The 17,171-nt window shown below is 45.5% G+C and overlaps 1 protein-coding gene and 1 long non-coding RNA gene across 15 annotated transcripts in view; one reads left to right on the top strand and one right to left on the bottom strand.

The window, feature by feature from the left end:
• Tacc2 (transforming acidic coiled-coil containing protein 2) overlaps nt 1–17,171 on the bottom strand; it is a 204,824-nt gene that overhangs the window by 107,957 nt on the left and 79,696 nt on the right. The gene's annotated exons all lie outside the window — the stretch shown is intronic.
• LOC134475227 (uncharacterized) lies at nt 12,479–16,323 on the top strand. The gene is made up of 2 exons (XR_010046259.1): nt 12,479–12,563; nt 13,209–16,323. It is a non-coding gene; the product is annotated as an uncharacterized LOC134475227 (long non-coding RNA).

Below are 17,171 nucleotides of genomic sequence, written 5' to 3'. Positions count from 1 at the left end.
CAATATCTCTTGGTGCGGAATTATTTTTCAAAGCATATTGGACACTTTCCTTATTTTTTGAATGGGGACTCATACGTAATTAAATAGTTTCTCAATGACATTTGATTGGCATCCTGACCAACTGTGATATAAGTGAAGAAGTATGCTACAGTACTGAAAAACAACTGCATATGCAGTCAAAGGGGCTGGATTCCAAGCTAGCCCCACCTTGGGATCTCAGCCAGGTGGCTTCTCTGAACTCTAGCTTTTCCATTCGTGAAAGAGAAGGCGCCAAGCTACACGATCACCATGGACTCTTATTCAGCCCTGTTGGTTAACTTGTGCTTACCAACTCAGCTCCTTCTTCTTGCTGTTATGCCTTCCACTTCTGCTTCTGCTATACTGCAGACTAAGAACTCTGTGTCCATCAAGAGCTAATAAGCTTTAAATAAAGTTCTATCAACTTCCCATACAAAATTTTAAAATATACATGTATGTTTGTATATAAATACACAAGGAGTTGAAATAGAGGGAATTGGTAAGTATGTGTAACATTTAAATACATCAAATTCACATTGAACCATCAGCTCCGGAACTTTTCTGCCTTATTTTCTAGAGATCCTATTATGTTTCAGATGCCTAAGGATGGGAGAGAGCTGACTTTGGGAAAGATGGAGGTACTCCAAAAACAGATCTTCTCAGACCAACTGTCAGAGGCTATAAAAGGCATTTAGATTCTATTATTGATGGTGCAGGGCTAGAGTGACCAACATTATTCAGAGGGAAAAAATATCAGTTAGAGATTTCAACCCCAGCTGCTGCCGCCAGCTGCCAGGCCAGCCCACTATAAACTTGGTCAGGATAGCAAAGGGTTGATTTTGCCACTGGAATGTCAGGGAGGGAAGCTTGTATCAACAAGTGCTTCTACACACAGCCATGAGTCATTGCTACAGACCCCAGGCAGAAAGGCTTCTGGTTCAGAAAGAAAGACATTCGACTTCCAGTCCAGAAGGCAACACTTTCGGTTCTACACATACAATAGATGCCTGAGCAAGCAGGCAGGTGCCAGCGTGAATTACACAGGACCACATGTCCCAGGCCTGATAGGATAATGGTGAGAAAAGCAAGCTCAAGGTCTAAAGGGAGACTGTGACGGGTGATGTCTCAGCCCATGAGGGTTACCCTATAAGATGCCAGGGATTGCGTGAGTTACAAACAACAGCCATTTATTTCTCTGGAAGCTGAAATGCCTAACATAAGATGCCAGCAGGTTTGGGTCTTGTAAGGGTACAGATGGTACCTTCTCACTAGTCCCCACAAGACAGAGGGACTGGGGAGATTTTTTTTTTCAGGCAATGACCCTGTTTCCAACAGTTCCACCCTATGCTTAATCATGTTTCCAAAGCTCTCACCTGCTAATACCATCATCTAGGGGGTTAGGGTTTCAACATATGAATTTGTAGGAGACACAAACATTCAGACCATAATAGGTGGTAACAGAGGAACAAACTGCCATAGAAACACAGGATTCTTCGAGACCAGAGAAATGCAGGAAGTTTCTGTGACTAGCTGAAACAAATGAAGAGCTTTAATAGGCTAAGCATGCAAAGAACTTTCCAGGGAAATTTTTCTCAGGCTGAGGTTGTAGCTCAGGAGTAGTGTGCCTAGCATACAAGAGGTGCTAGGTTCCATTCCCAGAACCACAGACAAAATAAGCTTCTCCTCCCTGTCTCCCTGATGGTTTGAACGGAAAGCCAGTAGGTTCTATTTCCTTTCCCTTCCTCTAAAAATGAGGTTTGGGGATAGAAAGGAAGAGGCAGAAGCAGCAGTGCCAGAACGAGGAGCAGGGTCTTCAAGAAATCATTACTTGCTGGGAGAAATAGTCAAAACAACACTAATAACCATACCAAAGATAATAGGAACCAGGTTCTCACCTTCAGCGAAGGGTTTCCATGCACAAAGAGTAATCAGCTGAAAGAATTGCCCTCGATGAGGGTACAGAGTACACATGTACACAGAGTACATGCCGAGAAATACGTATGTATATACATGTGTGCACGCTACACACACGGTTATTTCCCAGCTTTCTCTAGGAAGGGTCATGTTAAAAGGGCACAAGAACCACTGCAAAGGGGCTGCCACTGACCAAGTCTGGGAGTATTTGAATCTCAAAAATATTAATAAGAAGAATAATACAGTGATGGGTTTTTAACCCATTGCATTATTATTGTTTTATGAGTCCATTAAATATAAAGACATGATCAAAGAATAAATGGAAGAGAAGGGAAAGCACTTCCTTACAGTACAAATAGAATATGTAGGAATAATGATGAAAACAAAAAACAGAATCTCCATTTAAGAACCTTCACAGTGCAGCCAGCAGAGATGCTGAAGCAACTGCGTGGAGACATAAAGAAGTCAGACAGTGGTGTGTTCTGGAGCACCTTCTAGCAAATACTGGCTGATTAGGAAGCAGAAAGTGATGAGTTCATGGCAGAAACCTGACCAGATGTTGCCCAGGACACCATTCCACCACCAGGACAGTGCAGCATCACTGCTGTAGAATCCATGCCCAAAATGGATGGCCAGAGACATCATGAGGAAACCAGATGGACACAGATTGTGAGGCTCTTTTCAGACTAAAAGCACCTTCTTCTGTGAGAGTCAGGAAAAGTTGGGAGAGACTAAAGATCCTCTCAGATTAAAGACAGTCTGCAGATGGACACAGGTTGCTGTACATGATTTAAGACCATCTGCATCTAATGGGAAAAGGGACAGAGTTGGTGAACTGAACGAATGCTTTGGACTGACATGCGGCTTCCCAACTGGATGGTTTATTGAGCTGCACCTCAGGGTACCCTTGCTTGGGGAAACGCACGCTGGAGTTATGGAATTGTTTTTGGAGGGAGCAGCTTCCCGTCTGCAACTTGTTCTCAAATGATTCAGAAAGAGCAACAATGGTGGATATATATCACACACATAAACAGAGGATAAATGACCCAGCACATGAAAAAACATCAACAACTAGATAACCATATTTCAAAGGGAATATGGGTGTCCTTTGCAATATTCTTAATACAGAAAACTGGCGTTATGCTCAGCAGCAAATAACCTTGCTATGCGAAGACCTAAAAGCTTGAGACCAAACCCCGGAGCCTTTGGATCGCAGGCTGGCTCTGGAGGACAGTGCAGCCTGTGGCTAGAGCAGCACTGGAGTGGCTGTGGGACCTGCAGCTGCACAGCTGGGCCAGGGCCAACCTGAAGAGGCCTCAGAACCTCAGAAGTTCAGACCAGGAATCAGTAGACACAGGGGAGACTGGAAGCACCACAGAACCATTAACCAAGAGCCTAATGCTCAGAATCTAATGTGCCTGTTGCCATGGAGAAAAACTGACAGAGTTCACAGAACAGGTAGAAACTCGGAGAAATTCTGGAGCAGGGAAAACCCTGCAGGACTCAGACTATTGCAGAAGAGGAGTTTAGTCTTGAGAGCTTTGTGATGTCCATGGGGGATGGAGGGAAGGATTATGGGAGTAATGAGAGAAAATTTGGTTGAATTGAACATCTAATGAGTTGGAAAGCTGTGCTATTAACTGCATATCTCACACATAAAGCCACAAACTTCCTGAATCATCATCTTTATCTTTAATGAGAAATGATTTACTTATTTTCAAAGGAAGACTATGTTCAATTTAAATAAATTTACATAACTCTAAGAAAGAACATCAATGAATCCCTTGGCTTTGATATGCACCCTGCCTCATGTCCTTTTTCTGTTACAAACTAATATATAGTTTTCTGTTTGTTTTTTTGTTTTGTTTTAGCCAAGATCTCACTAGATTGCCCAGGCTGGCCTTGAACTCTTGGCTTCAAGAAATTCTGCCACAGCCTCCTGAGCACCTGGAACTATGGGTGTGTGTCACCCACCACACTTAGCTGATGTGTAACTCTTACAATGATCACGCAGCCTCATACTCTGGAAAGCCAGTGTAGTTCATGATGTCACACTGACAGAGAGCCCCACATGGCTCACATATGTCGGCTCTTCTTCTTCTTCTTTCCTTTTTTGAAAGCCTGTCATAAATCAGTAAAAGGGAATTTGTGAGATCCCAAATCTCCCATGTAAATCTCCCTGTTGCCAGGTTCTGAGCACAGCGTGACCCAGCTGGTGAAGGTTGAAATCAGAGCATGGGGCACATACACGTACAGTATCCTTTTTAGAGTCCCCCTGGGCACACTACTCCAAAGCCTTCCTCCCCTGTGTATTGAGCAGACAGACCCCAGCTCTGCTCCACTCCTGCAGGTATGTTCACCATGTGTGAGAGCCAACCTATGCTGTCTTTCCTCACAATGTAAAAAATCCACTTCTAGATCGAGCAGATGAAGTGGGACCAGTGTGCCCTGGCATCCCAGTAGGCCAGGTACAGGTGCAAGGCCAGATGGATAAGATCAACTCTCCCAGGAACAGACCTTGAGAATCAAGGGACTTGACTGAGGACTAAGCATGCTGGTTTTATTGCTGATAATATTTTAATATATACAAAATATTAGAACAAGTTTGAAAATCAGGGTAGGGGGTATAGCTCTGTGGAGAGTGTTTGCTTGGCATGCACAGGACCCTGGGTTCAATCCCCAGGCAAAAAGTTTGAATAATTATAATAAAAGCATCATAGCAGTAATCATAAAAACAGCAAACACAAAGTGCTTATTTTTGCCAAACCTGTATGAAGCACTTCCCACCCCCTCCCTCTGGAAAGGATAAAGACCAGAATCAGGGTTTGGACCCAGGTCCAAGGGCACAGAAGCCAGGAAATCCCAGAACAAGCTCCAGCTGGCTTGAGCTAGGGAATAAGAAAACATCTCCCATAGGACTATAGGGGAAGTAACCCATGGAAGTGATCCTGGAGCTTTCAGGAGGACAGAAACACACTTTCCAATCCCAGATAAGAAGCCCAATAACTTTTAAAAAAAATGAAAAGAAAGTCCAACAACTTAAAATATTTATGCTGTTAAAAAAAAAATAGTAAGTACTTAAATTCGTACATTACTTAGAACTTCGTCAGATGCTGTCTTTTGTGGCTCTCCAGGACTCTGTGAAGACAAGTTATTTTATACAAGACAGAGACTCAAGAATAAGAAGCAACTGACAAGAACCCAGGCTTCCACCACAGATGCTGCCCTTAGGAGCTCATGCCGTCGTCCCAAGACGTTCCCCAGGGGAAAGTGCACTATAGTCCTATGCAGAGCCCACTGCACAGGGCAGAAGAGGCTCAGAAGAGCAGTGGAGTTCTCTGGGGGGCAGGAAGAGGAGATAAGGGCAGCGGGAAACTTGTGGCCTCTGCAACAGGGGAGGAAGCCTCTGCCTTCTCTGCTGAATCCCCTGCTCAGAGTCAGACAGGCAAAGGTTTATGGGAATGAATGAAGTACAGTCCCAAGAAGCCAAGGAAGTTGCTACAATCCAATATTTCACAGACACCTCAAATTACATATTTGCCTAATTTAAATACTATGAACTGGGCTTTTCATATTTTGGAGCCAATTTATTTAAGGTCTTCAATCCTTCTGAATACTCCTGAGCCCTGGGCCTCAGTACCAGTCTTCTGTACATAAAGAAACAAAATGCTACCCTCAGCTTTGAGAAACAAGATGGCAGGTGACAGAGGCCAAGACTGCCCAAGCCAGAACACTGAGCTGTGCCACACTGGGACAGGTGTACTCAGGAGGCAATGGCTGTACCTGCCTGGAAAGAGAATGCAAGAATTCAAAAGTTGTGTGAATGTTCCCCCATGCACTGGAAGCACTCCAGAGAACAAAGCATCATCCATACAAACACAGCAGGGTGCCATTTGCAAACATAACCTGTCTTCCCAAGTGCATGTGCCCAGCTCTCTCACTCTGCCCACCAGCTGTGCATGCTCAGGGGTGCAAACTGCTCCTTTACTCACCCCAGACTCCATGTGAACATCACCAGTGGTGTAGATTAGCAATAAATCAGAGAAGGGCATGGGGGTGCACCCCTAAAATACCAGCTACAGAGGAAGCTGAGGTGGGAGGAATCACAAACATAAGACCAGTCCTAGCCAGACCTTGACTAAAAATAATTTTTTAAGGAGAATGCAAGGGTAACTCAGTAGTAAAGGGCTTGTTTGAGGCCCTAGGTTCAAGCCCACTGCCACCAAGAAAGAAAAAAAAAAGAAGACACCTATAATCCTATCACATTGGGAGTTACAGCAGACAAATCGCAAATTCAAGCTGAACCTAAGCAACTTCGTAAGATCCTGTCTCAAAATAAAAAATAAAACAAAGGGCTGAGGCTAGGGGGGTTTTAGTGTGAAGACCCTGAGTTCCATCCCCAATACTGGAAAAAAAAATACAAGTGGTAACAAGTGAAGGGAACCAATCAGCACTTACTGTGTGCCAAGGACAGTGGGGGCTCTTTGTCAGCAACTTGAGCAAGGTGACAGCACAAGGTGACTCACAAGAGAACAGAGTCTCTAGGCTAGGGCTTGAATAGAATTTGTCTCCTCTAAAACTTATGCTGTAACTCAGTCCCCATTATGAGTTATTAAGAGGTAGAATCTAGAAAAGGTAATTGTTACTATGCCCTCATGAATGGATTAATCCATTCATTCAATTAATGGATTAATGCAGTATTTTGAGACTGGGTGGATATGAAAGCCAGTCCGTTTTTCGTGTGATCCCTGCCTTTCAACACATGATGCCATGTGATGCCTGGGGACTCAGCCAGCAAGAAGGTCATCACCAGATGCAGCCCCTCGACCTTGGATAGAAGTATAAGTCAAAATCAACCCCTTCCTTGTAACTTATCCAGCTATGTTTCTGTAATATTAGCAACAGGAAATGGACTCATATCCCTCTACCCCACACTGGGCTGAGCTCCATCCTGTCTGTTCAGATCTCAGACTGATAGGACCTGATGGCCCCAGGACAGTATCTCTCCCAGTGACGTACAATGCATTGAGAATGAGGTCCATGGCAGGCGAGTAGAGCTGCCTCCCCCTGGAAAGATGTGAGCAGCCAGCCATAGCCCTGTGATGGCACTAACCACAGGAAAATTCTTCTCACCCAGGGCTCCAGGCACCTTCTCCAGCAAGTAAGGGTTGGCTTCTTTAGTCTCTAGGGTCCTTCCCAGCCCCCCAAATTTAGTAATACTCTGAAACCACAGGCTTCTAGAGGCACGGCGTCCTGGACTGGCTGAAGGACAGCTTGTGCAGGCAGTACTCATCTTGGCTCAGTCCCTTAAAATCAGACTACTGCTGTTGCTACACCATAAGGACTGTTTCATGACAAGCTCAGAGAGAGGAAGCTATTATAGGAGGATGAGGCAGGGAGCCTTCAACCACTGTTCTCGAGAAACGAAAAATAAACCTGCCTAAGTGCTGAAAGAAGTTGTGTGTTCAGGTGAGTGACAATAGATTTGTGCCCCTGATCAAAGCAGCAGAAAGCCAAGGGACACCGAAGACTGAACGGACCAGGCCTTCAGCTCAAGATCCTAGCTGAGATGCCTACTTCTCCTTAATACTTCAAATCTACAGTCACCCTGCCTCTCCAGAACACTGGGCATAGAAATCAAACCAAGGAGTTCATGGGCAGAGGTGGGCATGGACAGCAAGTACAGTACATAAATCCAGTCTCGGGACACAGGTCTCAGTAGCTCTGCTACTCACTGGTCATTTATAACCCAGGGAAGCTCAATAAATTGTCTGAGTCTTAGTTTTTGAACTGTAAAATGAAGGTTAAAATACATTACTTGAACACTTGTTAAAAGAGATATGAGCAACAAATGCATAAAATTCACAGAAACACCTTAGTCTAAGAAGCCCAAGGGTAGGAGAAAAGGGTGCCCTGGCAATGAGAAGAGAAAGGGGAAGGATGCTTAATAAACACTAGGCATTCGGTAAAGACTATGTCAGTACGTGGAAAGAAGCATTAATAGAATAATATTAATAGCTGCAATCCCAGATCTGTCCAGTTACAACTTAATTCGGGCCAGAATGAGCACAGTTCTTGAACTTTCCCAAGCTGAGAACAGGCATACAAGCAACAAGGTGTTGCCTTAAAAGATGTATTTACATAGACAAGGCAAAATTTTACATATATACATATATATACATACATATATATATATATATCATGCTCAGTATATTATCAGGGTCACAATTTTCCCTAATTCCAAAATCACGCAAACAGCTAAATTACCTCCATATGTTCTCCCCACAGTGCACTGAGGCTTAGACCTTGAACCAGGAGAAACTCAGCACAGTCTTGAGCACTGAGGATGCAGACAGCAGTGAGAAGGATCTCATCAAGAGACCCTAGAACATGGCAGACCACAGCACAACCGAGAAGCTATAAGGAGCCTAGAACACAGATTCTAGGGCCAGGTAGGTGGTTGGGTTACAGGCAGTTCAGTGGAGGTTTAAGAGGTGACATTTGACCTTTCTCTTCTATGGCAAAGCAGGAAGCCAAATGATAGGAGGGAGAGGGAGTCAGGCATAGTGGCGCGCACATCTGTAATCTCTGCACTCAGGAAGCTGAGGCCAGAGGATGACTGTGAACTGGAAGTCAGTCTGGGCTACCAAGTGAGTTCAAGGCCAGCCTGAACTGCATAATGAAACTTTGCTTCAAAAAGAAAAAAAAAACAGGTGGGGTTTCCTGGCAAGAAGAAGAGGAAGGGAAAGGGTGCTACTTACGCAACTCCTTACCATTACTTCCCAGTGTGCAATGTGTCTCTACCTGGAGGGCGCTCAGGATATGAAACCAGCCCTCATGTCTCAAGGGGCTTCAGGATAAGAAGGCTGGCCAGCAGCGCTAGACTCTAAGTGATGCAAGCCCTGGGACAGCTCCTGGGACAGGGAGGTCCACGCATGGACACACCCACAAAACGAGAGGAATTAATGGAACCAATAGCCAAGAACATGAGCCAATGGAACAACTGCTTTTTCTTTCTATTTCTCCTCATGTTTGCTCCATGGATAGAACTGAACCGATGCTGTATTTTTTAAATGTTACTTGTTTTCTAGGGAAAGTATAAATGAACCATTGGAAGGGAGGGTGGCAAAGCAAGGGAGAATGAACAAAATTGGACCTCGCTGACCAGTTCAGCAATAGCAGCATCTAGAAGCAGCTTCTAAACAAAGGAGGACTCCACTCACCAGTATTTGTCTCCTTGTTTACATTTAACAATACTAATAATACAAAAAGGCTACGGGAGGTATTAGACAGTCCAGCTCCACTAAACGGCTTTATTTAAAATGAGGTGAAAACTATTAACACAACTGACTTCTGATTTGCACAGTGCTTTCCAGTTTTCTAAGCATTGTCATTTTACTGGCGTCTATGGTTCGGTGAGCCAGTGGGAACAGGAAAAATATCCTTAACAGGACCAATGAGTGACTCAGAGATGGTTCATGACTTGTTCAAGGTCACACAGCTGGTAAGGGGTGGGGCAGAGCCCTCAAGAGAAAAATCTTTGTCTCCAAATCCTGAACCTTCCCTTTGCTGCCCCTCCCCACCCTAGGGGAAATAAATCTTGAGAATTTTCTCTTAATAGAAGGGCCTGAATCATTTGCTAAGTAACAGGCTGAAACTCTGTAACACTGTAGAACAGGGAGGTAGGGAAATGAAATCTCCATTACAGTCCTGTGGTCCACAGTCCCGGGAGAATTTCAGTTGCCCACTGCTCTATTTTTAGAGGCACTGCCTTGCAAACTTTTCTTTCCCCGGGTCTTTGTTCTTATGCTTGTCCTTTCTCTTAAATGATTTCAAAATCTTTGGGATGTTTTGTCATCACAGAGAGTTGCTGTGGAAATGATTAGTGAAGTTATAAATCGAAGGCTGTAACCTCAATAGGGGAGAGACAGAAAGGATTCAGCCAAGAAGATGAATCTCACAGATCTTGCTTATAACAAGACAGACCAGGAGACCCAACTCTGCAGCCTTCTTTCTTAGATGTGTTCCTCTTGCCAGCATTTGTCAATGACTCTATTACCAACTTCCCAAACCACCTCCCGTTTGCAAAGGTACAAAGATCTGCCAGACACAGACCACAATTACTCAAGGACCATCTGCTTTTGGCTGTGGAAGCAAGTTCCAGGAGAGCAGATACAGGCAAACTCCACCTTGTTCTCTTCTTAACCTCATCCAGACCTGCAGCCTGGAGCCTAGCAAGCACAGAAATCCTTTTCTTCATCCTCCCAACTAGAAATTTCTCTCTCAATTGCTCAGACCTTTGCAGAACTCTTGACACAAGATGCTATCTGCATTTTGGCTGAGGTAATTCCTGGTGGTGCAGGATTGTCCCATGCATAATATGCCTGATATCCTCGAGATGCCTATACTGCACTCCCTGGTCACTGGCAAAATGATAAACATCCTCATACATTCAACATCCCCTCCTGAAGCATTAGCGCCCACCACAGAGTGCCAGTATTTATATGCTCAAATACCATGCGCACGCTCACACACACACACACACACAACCTCCTGGAAGGCAGGGGCTACGTCTTATTCAGTTCAACCAACCACTTACTTCCCCAGACCCCATGTCACCGGTGAAGTGATACTATGAACCAGACAGGTCCTCCTCCCTCAAGCAGTCAGTGTCTGTCTCCATAGAAGCGACAAACAAATAACCCTGACTCAAAGCTGAATAAAACCAAAGAGGCTGCCTGTGAGACTCTGCACAGAGAACTCCAGGTTAGGCATCTAAGGTCCTAAATATTTGGAATCCCTTGTGACCTTGTGACCTTGGCCAACACCCAAGACTTTTCTTTTTTTTTAAGATTTAGTTTTATTTTCTTTGGTTGTTTTTGCTCTTATTTTGTGTTTGGTTTTTGTTGCTGTTTTTTGTACAACTGGGGATTGAACCCAGAGTCTCACCTATGCTAGGCAAGAACTCCACCCCTGAACTACACCCCCTTCTAACCCTGAACTTCTCTGAGCCTCCCTCTTCCTGTCTGTAAAATGAGACCCTGACATTTCCCTCCAGCTGAAATATTCTAAATGGTCAAGCACTAGAAAGACAAAAGGAGGAGGTAAACAGGGCCAGGAGGCTGCTTCTATCTAGGTTTCACAGAGCAGTGGCATTTGACCCGCAGGTTTTCAGAACCAGTAGTATAAATAATTGTAATATGAAGCAGGCCGTAAGCATGGGTCCCACACTCCAGAGGTCAGGCCATAGTTCTTCATAAGGAACAATGAATGATGCAGAATCAAGGAAGAGGCTCTCCTGGGTGAACTTGTGGTATCCACATAAACCAGGGCGGCTACTGGCCTATTTCCCAGCTCCAACTCTCTTTGGAGGAAAATGCCCAGGGCAGAGGAGGGCCTGTGGGAAGGAGCCCCGGGGGAATCCACGCCCTTCCATTTGCTGGCCCAGCACAACTGGCCCCATTCTCAAGGGGCCCTGCCACTTGGCCCCAGATCAGCCAGGCACCCTGGGAGGTCATTCGCTGTGCAACTCACAACGACTTTTCTTCCAAGTTCCACTGACTCTCAACTCTAAAAGCACTGGTAAAGATTCAACTCTGAAATCTACATATGGATCTGAATAGATGAAAAAAAAAAAAAGAAAGAAAGAAAAGAAACCCAGCCTGGAATCAGAGCCTTGGCCAGACATTTCCAAATAAAACAGAAATGAATTTTGACATGTGGCCTAGATAGGGAATCAGAGATACGGGAATGGTATGAGTTCTCTGTCCGGTAACGGAAGACAGGTTTTTCCTGTGGCCAAAACCGATAGGAGACTGCCCTAGGCTCCTTGATTTTCGATGCACTGGCACAGAAAGAACTAGGACAGTTTACAGGTGCTCATACTGTACAGTGGCCACCCTCAGCACCAACCAAGCCCCTTCAGCCCCCTGCTCTTTTCATAGGCTCCTTCTATTTCCCCTCCACAGGTATACGTCAGGTCTCCTTCAGGTATTTAACAAAGCTAGAAGGTAACAATGATAACGGTGGCTAAGCCATTTTAAGGAAAGACAAACCCTGAGGACTGTAACAAGATTGCAGGGACCGCATACAAGCAACGGCATTCATTAGGCATTGTGAGCCTGCAGCAGCGAACCACAGTACTTCTGAAGCCGCCCTAACTCCGAAATCCAGCGCCGCTGCGGGCTGCCGGCGGGAGCAGAGGACGCCAAGGGGAAGCTTGGCCCGGTCACGTGTTACACGGAGCCCCGAAGAGCGCTCGGCTCCGCTGACGCAACTATTGGAGAATTTAAAAGTCCCAAACTCGGAGGCAATCGAGTGCAGAATTTTGTGGCTAACCCGTGCGCAGCTCTGGCCACCAGAGGTGCTCCCACGAGACCCCGGGGGGGGGGGGTGCTGCACGAGGTGGGGGGGGGGAGTCCAGGAGGGATGGCGCAAGGCCGTTTGTGGGCGGAGACCTCAAACCAGGCGGGGTCTCCAATCGCAGGCGGGGATCCCAGCCACTGGCGAGCACCTCGCCCGTGGTACTGACCCCATGCTCATCCACCCGAGGTACGAGTCTGAGGGACAGACGCTCTCAGCCAGCCGCTTCTCCCGCAAACAGACTCCTCTGCCAGCAGGGGACATAACGTGTAATTTAGCCACTTTTCTGTCCTTTACCAGTCTCTTGAGGAAAACTGAAATGAGCTACGCTACCACTTCTAGCGCGCCTTTGTTTGGAAGCCAAGGTCGGGGGGAAGCGGGTCTCCCCCCTGCCTCCGGCGCACGCCTGCCTGCCTCTCCGTGGCCGCGGCGCACTTACCCGCGGGAGGAGAGCCGGGACGGCCCTCACGGAGCCTTCTGCCCTTCAGGCACTCAACTTCCAAAGAGTCCCAGAGCCGCAGAGTTTTCTGAAACTGGCGCGGCGCGTTGCACAAAACCTCCACGTCCGGATCGGGCCCGGGGACGCAAACTTTCCCGGGGCAACGGCACGGCTCCCCCAAGGACTCGGGAAAGTTGCAGCACAAATGGCCAATGACTGGGAGAGAGCGGCGGCCGGGCCAGGCTCCTCCCCCAGCTCTGGGCGCTCCGAGCCGGGCCAGCGCGCAGCCAGCTGCTCGCAAGGGCGCCCGCCGCGCTCTCCTCCCCGACCAGGAATGCGCAGGGCCGGCCCGCGGCGCGCCGAGGCGCACGGAGGGGCCACGCGGAAGCGCACCCACTCCCTGGCCGCCGCTCCTAACGGGCCTGAGCACTTTTTCCAGGAGTCGTGGCTTATGACAACTTGTTACTGTTCTTAGGTTTTCCACCGCACTTTGCGCTGTGTGTAGCAACACGGGGAAGGCATCGGCACGCGAAATCACGCGAAATGACCGAAAAGGCCGAGGAGTATACGAGCCGAGTGGCACCGCTCCCCGGCCCACACGTCCTCCGCGGGAGAACTGCCTGCGTGCTACCCCGGCAGACTCTGAAAGAAGCTGAAGGTGAGGCTGTGCCTTGCTTGGTCCCGGCACAAAATTCTGGTCCTTCTTTCATCTGCCTAAGGGAGCTTACTTAGCCTCAGCTACTTAGCACACAATTTTTGGCCGTGGCAGCCCCTGAAGCAGGAGAAGCTAAATCCGGATCACTTACCGCTGCCATATTTCTGAGGAGCTCCTGTGTTCCTATTGGCTTATGAGTCTGGGTGTTTTTCTCCCCCTTACAGTGTAAGAAATTAACTCCTTCATTAATGTCCACCACACACCCAGAACCACATGGGGCTTACCTGCCCACAGAATTGTGGATCACCTTTTCTCTGGAAATTTCTGCAACTAGAGCCCTGCTGGGAAGAACTTGTGGCTATATGCGGATGCCAGGCTTCCTATATTAAGTTTAGTATCAAAGAAAGCACTGCTATATTTTATGTACTCAAGGACCAAAGGGCAAGGAGCTGACAAGTGACTCAATACTTCCTTTCCTTCTCTTAAAGAAACAGATGTCTGAGGATTGAGGCCCCAAAATAAGGATTCGCTGTAGAATTCTTGTAAGTTACTCCCACAAAGGATGGACAGATAGGTAAGACAGATAGGTAGAAATACATATCTCTGTGTAACAGATAAAGAGATATTCTGAGGGCAATTTAAATAGATTCTTTGTGTTCATGCTTATCACGAGCTTATTAGTAGAGTATTATTGTGTCCATTGCACACATGCACTAAGTGAGATCCCAATAGGCTACTGTTTTAAGTATCAGTTGTTGGTGAAGTGAGGCCTGGAATGCCTGTCTCTGGTGTTCTTGTACCATGCTCCCAAGTCATACCCATTTATGGTAAAAACACAGCCATCTCCCACCTTCTAATCCTGAGCACTCCGAATAGGCAAAAAACTAAAGCAAACTGGAAGAGCACCCCTTTCCTGGGCAACACTCCCACTCCAGGTGACAAGTGCCACTCATGACATAGGAAAGTACTGCTGTACTCTGATGCTTACAGCTAGGTTAGATGTTGATGGCAAAATAAAGGCCTCCAGAGAATGTCCTGCGAGTCTGTGAATATGCTAAGTGAATGAGGCAAAGAGGAATTAAGGTTGTGGATGGTATTAAACTCACTAATCATCTGACTTTAAAGGTTATCCTGGATTATCCCTGATGAGATCATTGTAAGAACAAAGTCCTAAAAAGGTGGAACAGTGTGGTGGTGGAAGCAGGCGTGAGAGATTTTTAAAGATGCTGACTTAAACTGAGAGAATGGAGCCCTGAGCCAAGAAATATGGGCAGCCCAAGACTGTGGGCTGGGAAAAGCAAGGAAATGGGTTTTTTTCCCCTCTAGAGCTTCCAACAAGGAACATGAACCAGCTGAAACCTTGAATTTAACCCAGTGAGATACATGTTAGAGAGTTCACCTACAGAGCTATCAGAAAATTAGTGTTGTCTAAACCACTAATTTAATGGTAATTTATTACAGCAGCAACAGGAAACTTGCATAGTAGGAATCTGTTATTACTGTGATTTAATCTCCTTTCTAAAGGATTTTAAGGAAGCATCTTGAAATTTACATTTACGAGTGTCTCTGGAGTTTGGGGCCATTCATTCATCACAGAAGAAGAAGAAATCTATCTGAGGAAATTGGACCAAGTACCTCTGTCTCTTAATATGTCCCAAAGCTGAGAACGTGCAATGGTCTTGGGCTGCTGCCATCAGGCAGAGCCATGTTCAAGAATATTTAAAAGCCGTCTTTATTCTTGCTTTCCATTTGAAGATGAATTCAAGGGTTCCCAACATCACAAGTGTTTAAGTTTCAAATCTTGCCATGTGACAGACATGCATCCATATCAGAAGCTCTCTGCCAACCCACACAGCTCTGATCCTAGGTAGATCCAAGAATGTTGCCTGAATAAACGTGAAGCTATGGGTGCATTACTGTCTCCTGCTTCAAGTCAGGGCAGCAACATAATCTAGCACACAAGAAAGCAAGTGCATGCTTATGGAATGTGTGGAAGACTAAATCATTGAATGCAAGAATATGTCTTAGAAATTGTATGCATGACTGAATCTTTTACAGTCCTAAGGATTGATTTCTTGGGTCTTAGAAACGGCTGTGGCCTCTGTAGCAACACAGCCTGCATGAATGGTTTCAGCAATGCCCTCATGCAATAGATGTTGTGCTGTCTTTTCCAGAGTCCTGGAGTTTCTGAGTTATTTTAAAGGCTGTCTAGGAGTACCTGCAGATACCCACAGTACCTGCAACCAAAGCTGGTCAACCTCTAGATTTCATATCTTTGGATTTCACATATGATTTTGTTAGAAGAGGCTCGTTAGAAGAGGAAAAAAAGAAATAAACACCAGTTTATAGAGAACTTCTGCTGTTGTAATGCTAGAATCCAAACTGAGACCCTAGAAGGGTGAAAGCAACACAGCAACAGAGCAGGCTCTAGCTTACAGACTTAAAACTTAAGTGCAAGATTTACCAACTCTTATGATATCACCAACAGCAAGTGCAAAATCACTGCTCTCCTTGCATGATCATTTCTATCTGTGTTTTCATACAAACTCATGGAGTCACAGGCTGCCTTTTGTAAGCTGGTGATGATCTGCTAACATCACTTGCCATGTGCTGGACTTGATGTTTAACAGTATATCTGCTAGGGATGGGGATTTAGCTCAGTGGCATAAACACCTGCCTTACAAGGTGTGGTTGAGAGTTTGATCTCTGGTACAAAAAAAAAAAAACAATATATCTGCTAAGAGGCATCTCAGAGATGCATTGCATAATTCTATCCTTGTTTGGGAAATCATTAAAAAGGGACTCACTCTCAGGCAACATGGCCAATTTGATAAAATCCCCATTAGAGAGGGGCTTATCGTGTTTTGCTATGTACAGTGAAATTTGAAAGCTGATTTGTTTTAAAAAGAACTAGTTTGAAAAAACTAAGACACTAGGAATGATGTTTCCTCAATTGCTCTTCAAGAAACCCTTTTCAGTTTCACCAAGTATGGCAACACTTGTGTACTTGGTGTCAAAGTGCTACCTGACATCTGACCTACAACACTTAACACTTTAATTACACAGAATATATAATGCTTTCCCAATGCATGGAGTCACTCCCAATTGTTCTGTGCAGACCTCTTGGTGTGATCTTTCACTCTTCTTCTTCTTTTTTTTTTTTTTTTGTATAATCATTTTCTGGTGTTCAAGACTTATACTCTACAGAAACACGAAATTGAAAGAAAAAAAAAAAGAGACGTTTCCAATACAAATCTATGTCTATACTAAAAATAACTAACACAGTTAACACTAAAGATTGGATACTCTCCAAATCAACAATCCATGGCAGTGATCTCAACTGGTGTTCCTCTTGGATCTCTGTACTATCAGTACAAGGGGGCAATCTTCCACTGAACACCAGCTTTTAGCTTGGTATACAGAAGGATTCTCACTGGGCAAGGATTCTTGGAGAATCAGAGGGTTGAAAAGTCTTCAAAAACACTATCTGAGCCCCTACTGTCTCTTCAGGGCCACTAGTAGGGGAAATGGCAAAGCAGGAAGAGGAGTCACCCAGAGACAAGGATTTGTGATTCCAGCTATAATCTCTGAGCCCCTGAGGACCTCCTGTTCCCAATGCTTTTAAAGTCTGGGCCTGCTCCACACTTACACATTTTCTTCACATTGCTTTACCCATAGAGAAAAAATTTCAGAAGGCATAAAATAGTCTCTATCAGAGCCAAGAAAAAACAGCAGCTTGCCTATTTGTACTAACCCTTTGCAAAATGCAAAGGAAGTTTCTGA

Source organism: Cavia porcellus, unplaced genomic scaffold (genome assembly GCF_034190915.1).
Source record: "Cavia porcellus strain 051 isolate PalLab524CR breed Dunkin Hartley unplaced genomic scaffold, mCavPor4.1 scaffold_2, whole genome shotgun sequence".
Taxonomy (NCBI): domain Eukaryota; kingdom Metazoa; phylum Chordata; class Mammalia; order Rodentia; family Caviidae; genus Cavia; species Cavia porcellus.
The sequence above is the reverse complement of the archived record's forward strand: the minus strand, read 5'-3'. Positions and strand labels throughout refer to the sequence as shown.